Source organism: Pygoscelis adeliae, unplaced genomic scaffold (genome assembly GCF_000699105.1).
Source record: "Pygoscelis adeliae isolate BGI_AS28 unplaced genomic scaffold, ASM69910v1 Scaffold113, whole genome shotgun sequence".
NCBI classification, from domain to species: domain Eukaryota; kingdom Metazoa; phylum Chordata; class Aves; order Sphenisciformes; family Spheniscidae; genus Pygoscelis; species Pygoscelis adeliae.
This window is the reverse complement of record NW_008825108.1, coordinates 10,244,614-10,252,443: the sequence shown is the minus strand read 5'-3', so window position 1 is coordinate 10,252,443 and position 7,830 is coordinate 10,244,614. Positions and strand designations below refer to the sequence as shown.

Below are 7,830 nucleotides of genomic sequence, written 5' to 3'. Positions count from 1 at the left end.
GCAGAGGTAATGAAATGGTTTTGGAACAGCAGGGGCTACTGTGACAGGCAGAGCACTCCAGGGTGTTCATTCATCATGGAACTTAATATATAACTACCTAGCCATGTCAATGGCTTGTAATGATAAAGTAATTTCCCTCTTTTTCTGGGAGTCTGGTAACCACACGGGACTTTTAAATAAGCTTGCCCCTATATATTTTTGACTACCATTAAGTGTGCGTGGTTTTCATGTCAATGCACCAAAGCATACACTCAGAACTCCCTCACCCTCTCCAGTCAGCATGCTTATGCAGTGTCACTAAAAGGAATCGCCAAATTTCTGTTGTATCAATACTACAGATGGTACAATATACATTAAATGGAGTATAAAATTATACATTCTGAAAAAAAGCTCATAGATGCTTAAGGCCTTTAAATATTGAGGATTTTTTTTCATGTAACAGCACATCACAAAGTTCAAAAATTGCTATTGAAACAGAAAATAAAAAAGTAAATGTGATTTTGGCAAGGATCAGATCTGAATTGGATGACTGTAAGCAAGCAAAATACCCACGAGCCATAAATCTGGGAGGGCACTAGGACTTTTTTCCTTTATAGCAAACAGACTGAGCAGACATCTACATAAGCATCCAACAGTACCTAGGTTCAAGCAAGAGATTTTATTTTTTAATAAAAAGACAAATATTCTGAATGATTACCGTCCAATTTCATAATTGCAAAACTCATTTACATCCCTGCCTACCTTTTTAAAAAGGGATGAAATACCATCATTCACTGCTTACCATTAATTTCAATGAATTAAAGGTTGGGAAAGTAAAGTACATATCAGTAACACCCATCTCCTTCAAACTAAATGGAAATGGGTATCTTAAAGGTATAAAATGCCTTATAATGGAAGTGGTAATTGAGTTTTGACCACTACTTTTTTAACTGCCAAAGAGCTGCAGTAGTTAGTTAGCCTTAGGGAAACATGTCAACCTGACTATACATTCTAATATGACTCATGTATTCAGATAACTATTATTTGTCAACAATAATTATTAACAATGGATATATATTTCCATTCCTATAACAAAAGCAACTTCAAGATGTTGAAAAATGTACCTTTGAGAGCTCCAAGATTAGAATACAAATAAAAATGTCTAAAAATGCGCCATGCCAGACGACAATTTCTGCAACAGAAATTTAATTAAAGCAGTGTGCAGTCCCACCAGCAATCTGAATGGTGGACCAGGGATCATTTTAGAGAGGAGGAATCAATATATTCTGGAGGTTGACTTCATCAAAATGAAAAGCCACTGGTCTGGAATGGAGAATCCGAAAGACTGCTGCTTTTCTGCACCTTTTGAATATCAGCTCTTGTGATTACAGCTGCAAATTCCTCAGCAAGTGCAATTTTACAAGTGTACACAGTTCAATCAGTTGAAATCTTTGTGACACAGAAGTTCAAAATAACTTTCCAGTAGTTTTGATCTCAAGGCTGTTGCTGATTACAAGCCAGGTTCTCATTGAAACAATTGATTCTGAAGGATACACCCCAGCAATATAAAATTTCACTTCAAGGATTGCCTGGAAGAATGAAATTCCTATGTGTTGTATTTAATGTTATCAGCCTTGAGACTGACTTGATTTGTCTTTAGCTATCGGGTTACCTGTAAAGAAAAAGAAAATCAGAAAATCAAAACTGTACATAGAGAATCTATTTCCAAAGTACTGGAAACAGACTGAAATATTAGATCTCTGTCCAGCAAAGCTCTTTCAACTGTTTTTAAATAAGTGAATAATTCCCGATGGTAATAGATGGGATTGCTCCCCAACTTAAATTGTGTGTTTAAGTGCTTTGTTGGAATTGGACCTGACAAGGAGAAATTGAAATGTGACCATGCTTAAAAATATAATAAAAAAATCTGAAGGTCATAAATTACCAACCCACAAATGTCAAAAGCATTGGTTTCAAGGAAAATTTCTGTATTTTGTTCATTCTTTTCAATGTTAGAATTTCTCCACGGTAACAACTATGCTTTTAAGATGTTAGCCATTGAGTATACCAGTGACTGATACTGGAGATGTATTCTTCTGTTCTGTGCATGCTACTTTAAAATGCAATGTCCTGTTAAGGGCTAAATGCATCTTAGCAAGCAATAATCACTGCGTGGAGAAACAGGACAAAAATCATGCATACAGAAAAAAGAGATAGATATATCCTGTTATTCACAAGGTATAAAATAACTACCAAGGAGTTCACTTAGAGTGGTTTTGCTGAGCCTAACATGAAACAAGAGTGGAACAGAAGGACCAGAGAGAAAGGGTGGGAGACAAAGCATTTCACAGTAATTGGACTTTCCCTGTGTCTGATTTGGATTTTAAACATTAGAAGAAAAAAAAAAAAATCCATCATATCAAAAAAACATAACTTTGAGGAATATTTCTGCTGTGTCAGTGGATACAATTAATGATCATGTAACCTTTTAATATCAAATTGTGTCAGGGGACAACATCCCAACTCTTGAGGAACAACCCATTGGAACGGTCACAATAACACTATGACGTCAAGGGGCATATGCTTTTCATTTTAATCATAGAGAGAAGGGTCATGCTCCTTAATGATGAAACATTCTTTTGCCCTCAGCAAAACTGTTTGCATACAGCTCTCATCGGCTCTGCAGAGCACAAACGCAGAGCAGAATATTAGAAGGACTGTTCAAGGAGTTCATTACTTCGGTTTGCCTTCTCCACCAAGTTGTTTCTAGGAACTGCACTTAAGAAGGCAATAATAAAATTGTGCTTTGTGATTTTTATGATACATGGGTTTATTTATTACACTGCTCTTGTTTTGTTTTGTTCTTGCTGTTGGAAACAGCCTCATGTGGCCCCTTCTATAGTGGAAGATTGCCTGAAAAAATAATGAAGAATTAATTTAAAAGTCAGACAACATATTTCTATGCCCTGCACCAAAGCTCAAAAGGCTGACACAGCATCTTATTGTTATTTATTTTTTGCTTTATTGTAGCAAGCTGGAGTTCTACTCATGGACCCAGGTGCCACTGAGCCACATAATGTAAAATCACACATCTTCTGATCCTATCTGCAGGTGGATTTTTATTAGCTTCACTTGATATAGATACATATATATATATATAAACCTGTGGTAAATCAACTGATGCAAAGCACACTGAAGACAGATCAAAGGATGTGAGACTCCCAAAGAGGCCATGTAGATGCAGGGTCGAAGCTTCCTACTTTTCCAAACAACAGAGTAGACCAAAACCAAAGCAGAATCAGAGGACAGTTTCCTCAGAGGCACAACTGGACAGGCATAGTCACTGGAACTCAGCTGAATTCTCTTTTCTGCCTACATACACACAGAGTAGACCTTTGCTATTAAAAAGAGGGGATGCCAGCTGACTTTTGAGAAATGAAGTTGACCATGACCCAGCAATGTGCCCTTGCTGCAAAGAAGGGTAATAGTAACCCGGGCTGCATTAGACAAAGTATTGTCAGCAGGTAGAGGGAGGTGATCCTTCACCTCTGCTCAGTACTGCTGAGGCCACACCTGCAGTAGTGTGTCCAGTTTTGGGCTCCCCAGTACAAGACAGACATAGAGCTACTGGAGAGAGTCCAGTAAAGGGCCACTAAGGCGCCACTAAGGCAAATAACGGACTGGAGCATCTTCATATGAGGAAAGGCTGAGAGAGCTGGGACTGTTCAGCCTGCAGAAGAAGCAGCTCAGCAGGGATCTCATCAATGTGTACCAATACCTGAAGGGAGGGTGCAAAGAAGATGGAGCCAGGCTCTTTTCAAGTGGTGCCCAGTGACAAGACAAGAGGCAATGGGCACAAACTGAAACACAGGAGGCTCCCTCTCAGGAAACGCTTTTTTATTGTGAGGGTGACTAAGCACTGGCACATGTTGCCCAGGGAGGTTGTGGAGTCTCCATCCTTGAAGATATTCAAAAGCCATCTGGTCCTGGGCAACCGGCTCTAGGTGGCTCTGCTTGAGCAGGAGGCTTGGACTTCCAGAGGTCCCTTCCAACCTCAACCATTCTGTGATTTATTATTTCTATGACATCCAGCTCTGCCAATGCATGGGCTAAGGTGATATACTGCAGCTAGCAAAAAGAGTATTTTCACACATACACGACTGCTCAGTTACATGGCTGTTTGGAAGTGCAAATGTGTTCTCTTCAGCCAGAAAGAAACTCAGTAAAATCATAATCTGCAGGCCTATCTGCTCCCCCCCATCTAGCTCTACAACTCCGTGGTGAAAATATCCCTATAAAAGCAATATACACTGTTACATAGAATAAATAGGTGATATAAAGAAGAAAAAAATCAGATAGCCATTCAAATCTCTGCTCTATAACAGGTGGCTAATCATATACAAAGGTCATTTTGTTTATACAGACTGCACAGGAAGTCAAGCTACATATTCCTAGTTTTTACAATTACACGATTGGAGTTTTTAACCGCTTTCCCTTGCCAGAATTTTTATTATTCCGCCTGCCCTCTTTTTTCTTTTTTTTCTTTTTTTCCTGTTAACTTCCAGGTCACACAGTGCTACTCTGAGTAAGATGCATAGTGGTCCACATTTGCCTCTATGTAAGAAAGTAATACTTGTTATGTGCAAGCACAGACCAGACATTAACATTAATGGAAATTATATATCCATACACATTAGGGAGAGAATAGACCTCTCGAATGCTAAAGGCAGTTTCATAAAGAAGCAATGAAATTTTAGCTAATATCTACCGATGGTGTTCCCAGAAATGCTTAATTTTGGATATAGTAAAAGCTATTTGGTTTGAGTGGCTAGGAAGCAAGGTATTGTGCCAAAGGTCTTTAAAGCAAAAGGGGGACTGATAGCATTATGTGTCTGATCTTTAAAATCCTAAGAGAACAGTAACACACTGAATGGGTGCAAATCAAGTCTAATCAATTTTTCAGTTAATAATTAATATGTATGGAAAATTAACTTTGCTGCTGTTTAACAATACAAATGAAAAAAAGGACATAAAACCTTTAGCATCCTAGGTGTTGATTTGAATTAATTTGTTCATTCTTGGAACATGATTACTCCCTTTATGCTAATACATTTTTTCACATGGTTGTTATATCATAGACACAATGCATTAGACTCTCTTCACTTTCTTGTACTAAATGTGCAATTAAAGTATAATTACTCTGCAGTTGCAGACTTTTTAATTTAAATTAGTGAGTGGCTGCTGTAAATTGGCTGTAATTGTATGTGAACTCACTTGTTTTATTTTAAAACAACAATATATAATTAAATGCAACTGAAGTTTTCCACATTTCTTCTGCTCACTAAATGTTCAAAACAGATTCAGTCTTTGGGTAGAACGTTTTTGCCAGAATGGAGCAGAGATGAAAAGACCTCAAAGGCAGTGCATTGCAAAAGCTACAAGCTCAAGTGTTTTTCTGGACAGCCTCCATTCCAGTGCTGCTGACAATGGGTGAAAAATGTCCTCACTTGTGAAATCCCCACAGCTGATGAATACAGCAGATAATACCATCTATTCCATAAGAATAGATTCCCAATAAAAACCCAGCCTGATACTTTTCCTCAAGACTTCCTTCTGCCTTAGAAGAGGAAGGGAGGAAAATCCAGACTATAGGATGTAAAGAATGGCTGAGTGAAAATTCTCTGAACAGTAAAGCACTTTTCCTTACTTTCATGCACCTAAGCATCGAAGTTACAGGATCACAATTAGGTATAGTACAAATCTTCTGTTTCTTCAGAGAAACAAATGTATTACTGATTATTTGCTAACTACAGAATAGTTTATACATGCAAATGAGGCACATAATTAATTATTATTTGATAATGTTAGAAGAAAATAGGTAACAATGTACAGAATATTGAAATAAGTGTGTGCTGGAACATTTCATAACACAACTTTGTACATTACTATTTTTTTGACTGGCAGATCTTTCAATTTTTTTCTATGTTTATCACAAACCATACACAAAATCCATATTAAAAACAGACTCTTGAGTTTGCAAAGTCGAGCACTTGAAAGTTAGCAGCTTGCCTTTCTATGGGTGCCCTTGCAACTCCAATTCTATCTCTTTTCCATGCACAGTAAACAACAGAATTTAGTGGGGGAGGAGTGTTGGAGGGAAGCCTGTTATAATGTCGTCAGGACTATGTATCAATGCAAATGCAGAAAGGGGGAAATTTTTAAGCCGGTGTTTCTCTCCTCCACAGATGATTCAGCAGTATGATGGACCTTCTCTTCCAGGTTTTTGCCAAAGAATATAAATAAACACAAGAAATAATAGAAATAACTTAATACTGGGGTTTTTCTTTTTAATTAGAACTGTTCCATCAACTGTATAGGATTTTTTTGTGTGATCGTAGCCTGACTGTCATTTAAGCATACTCAAGAATCATCAAGCTATCTTTTTTTTTTTCCCCTGAGATACGTTAAGACACAGAAAGGAAATTATTTTTTTAAAAAGCAATTAATAGCTCATCCTGAGCTAAGTGGAATTTCATGAGACAAAGAAAAGCCATCTTGGCACCCCTAGCATTCTTCTGTAAAATATTAAAGACTTGTGGGAAACAAAAATGGTGTGGGGATTTCTTTAAAAAATAAAAAGGGTCTCACAAATATATTTAATGAACAACATGAGATAAGTGAAATACAGGGAATGCCACAAGAATCCCTTAAATAAATGCTTGAAGAAAGAAGCCTAAGAAATGGCTTGAAGAAACGCCTAGCTATGGATTGTCCTCCAAGACATGGAGATAAGACAGAGATCTTGTACCAAGACAGCCCTTATTTGTATGCAGTACCTTTCCAGCCATTTTGTGTCCTTATTTTTATATGCTTTTTTATACTGTACGTAAACAGACCACAAAAAAGAATTAATAAAACACGGTCAACAAAGTGATTCTTTAGAAAACCTTTCCTAATAAGGAATGGACTTGAAGAGGGCTATATCAGTCATATTTTTCCATGACATAAATAACTGTGTTTTGGTAGTGAAAAGTCACTACCTAATACAAATATTACAATGCAGAAACAGAAGGGCCCATACAACCAGAAACAAACATCTGCCAGTGCATTTTTTCCACTTACGCCCTCTGCGAATGAGGTCAAGGTTGGAAATTATTTCAACAGATGGATGTGCACTATTTCCTGGAACTTCAAAATCCATACACTGTCTTTGCCATGCACTATCATTCATTCGTGGCTTATGAAAGCAAATGACAGTTTGGATTGCCACTTGTGCATGTTTATTCACTGAAACAGTTCAACTTGTAAGCTTGGAAGGTCCTTCTGATCTAATGCTACTGCCTTGTACCAGTGATACTCAAAAGTATTTTGTAAATGTTAACAAAGGACAGGCTCACAATTTCCTCACAGCTTGAGAATCCTGTAATTTATTTTCTAAAGAAAGGGGGAAGCTGGACAAAAAGAGCAGTTAAGGGAATTTTTGCAATAGGGCACCTATGTGCACATGCACTTAACAGTAGATAGGTGTGGATTTGGGTGTTTATGTTGGATAACTAAGTTTCTAGGTGCACAAGAAAACATTACAAAAGTCTGAGAAACGTTAAGGTGATTCAACCATATTTCAAGGGTATGCTTGATAAAGTAACTGCAGCAGAGACCTGTAAGTTAGGAAACAGGCTCTTGTTTCAGTCTCACAGACTGCTATTTGACTTGGGCTAATGACAAAAGGCGAAATTTGAGTGATTTGTGAGCAGTCTGGAAAACAGATATTTAATGATAACTATATGGATTCATTTACCTTCAGTGAGGATTACACATTGATAGACTTTTTTTCAAGTCTTCACATGTTTC

The 7,830-nt window shown here is 37.4% G+C and overlaps 1 protein-coding gene across 1 annotated transcript in view; it reads right to left on the bottom strand.

The window, feature by feature from the left end:
- Nucleotides 1-639: 639 nt before the first annotated feature.
- The window catches only part of FAM19A2 (family with sequence similarity 19 (chemokine (C-C motif)-like), member A2), a 54,278-nt gene continuing 47,087 nt past the window's right edge, over nt 640-7,830 (bottom strand). Inside the window, exon 5 of the mRNA XM_009327591.1 lies at nt 640-1,651. The gene's annotated coding sequence lies outside the window, so the exon portion shown is untranslated. The remainder of the gene's footprint in view (nt 1,652-7,830) is intronic.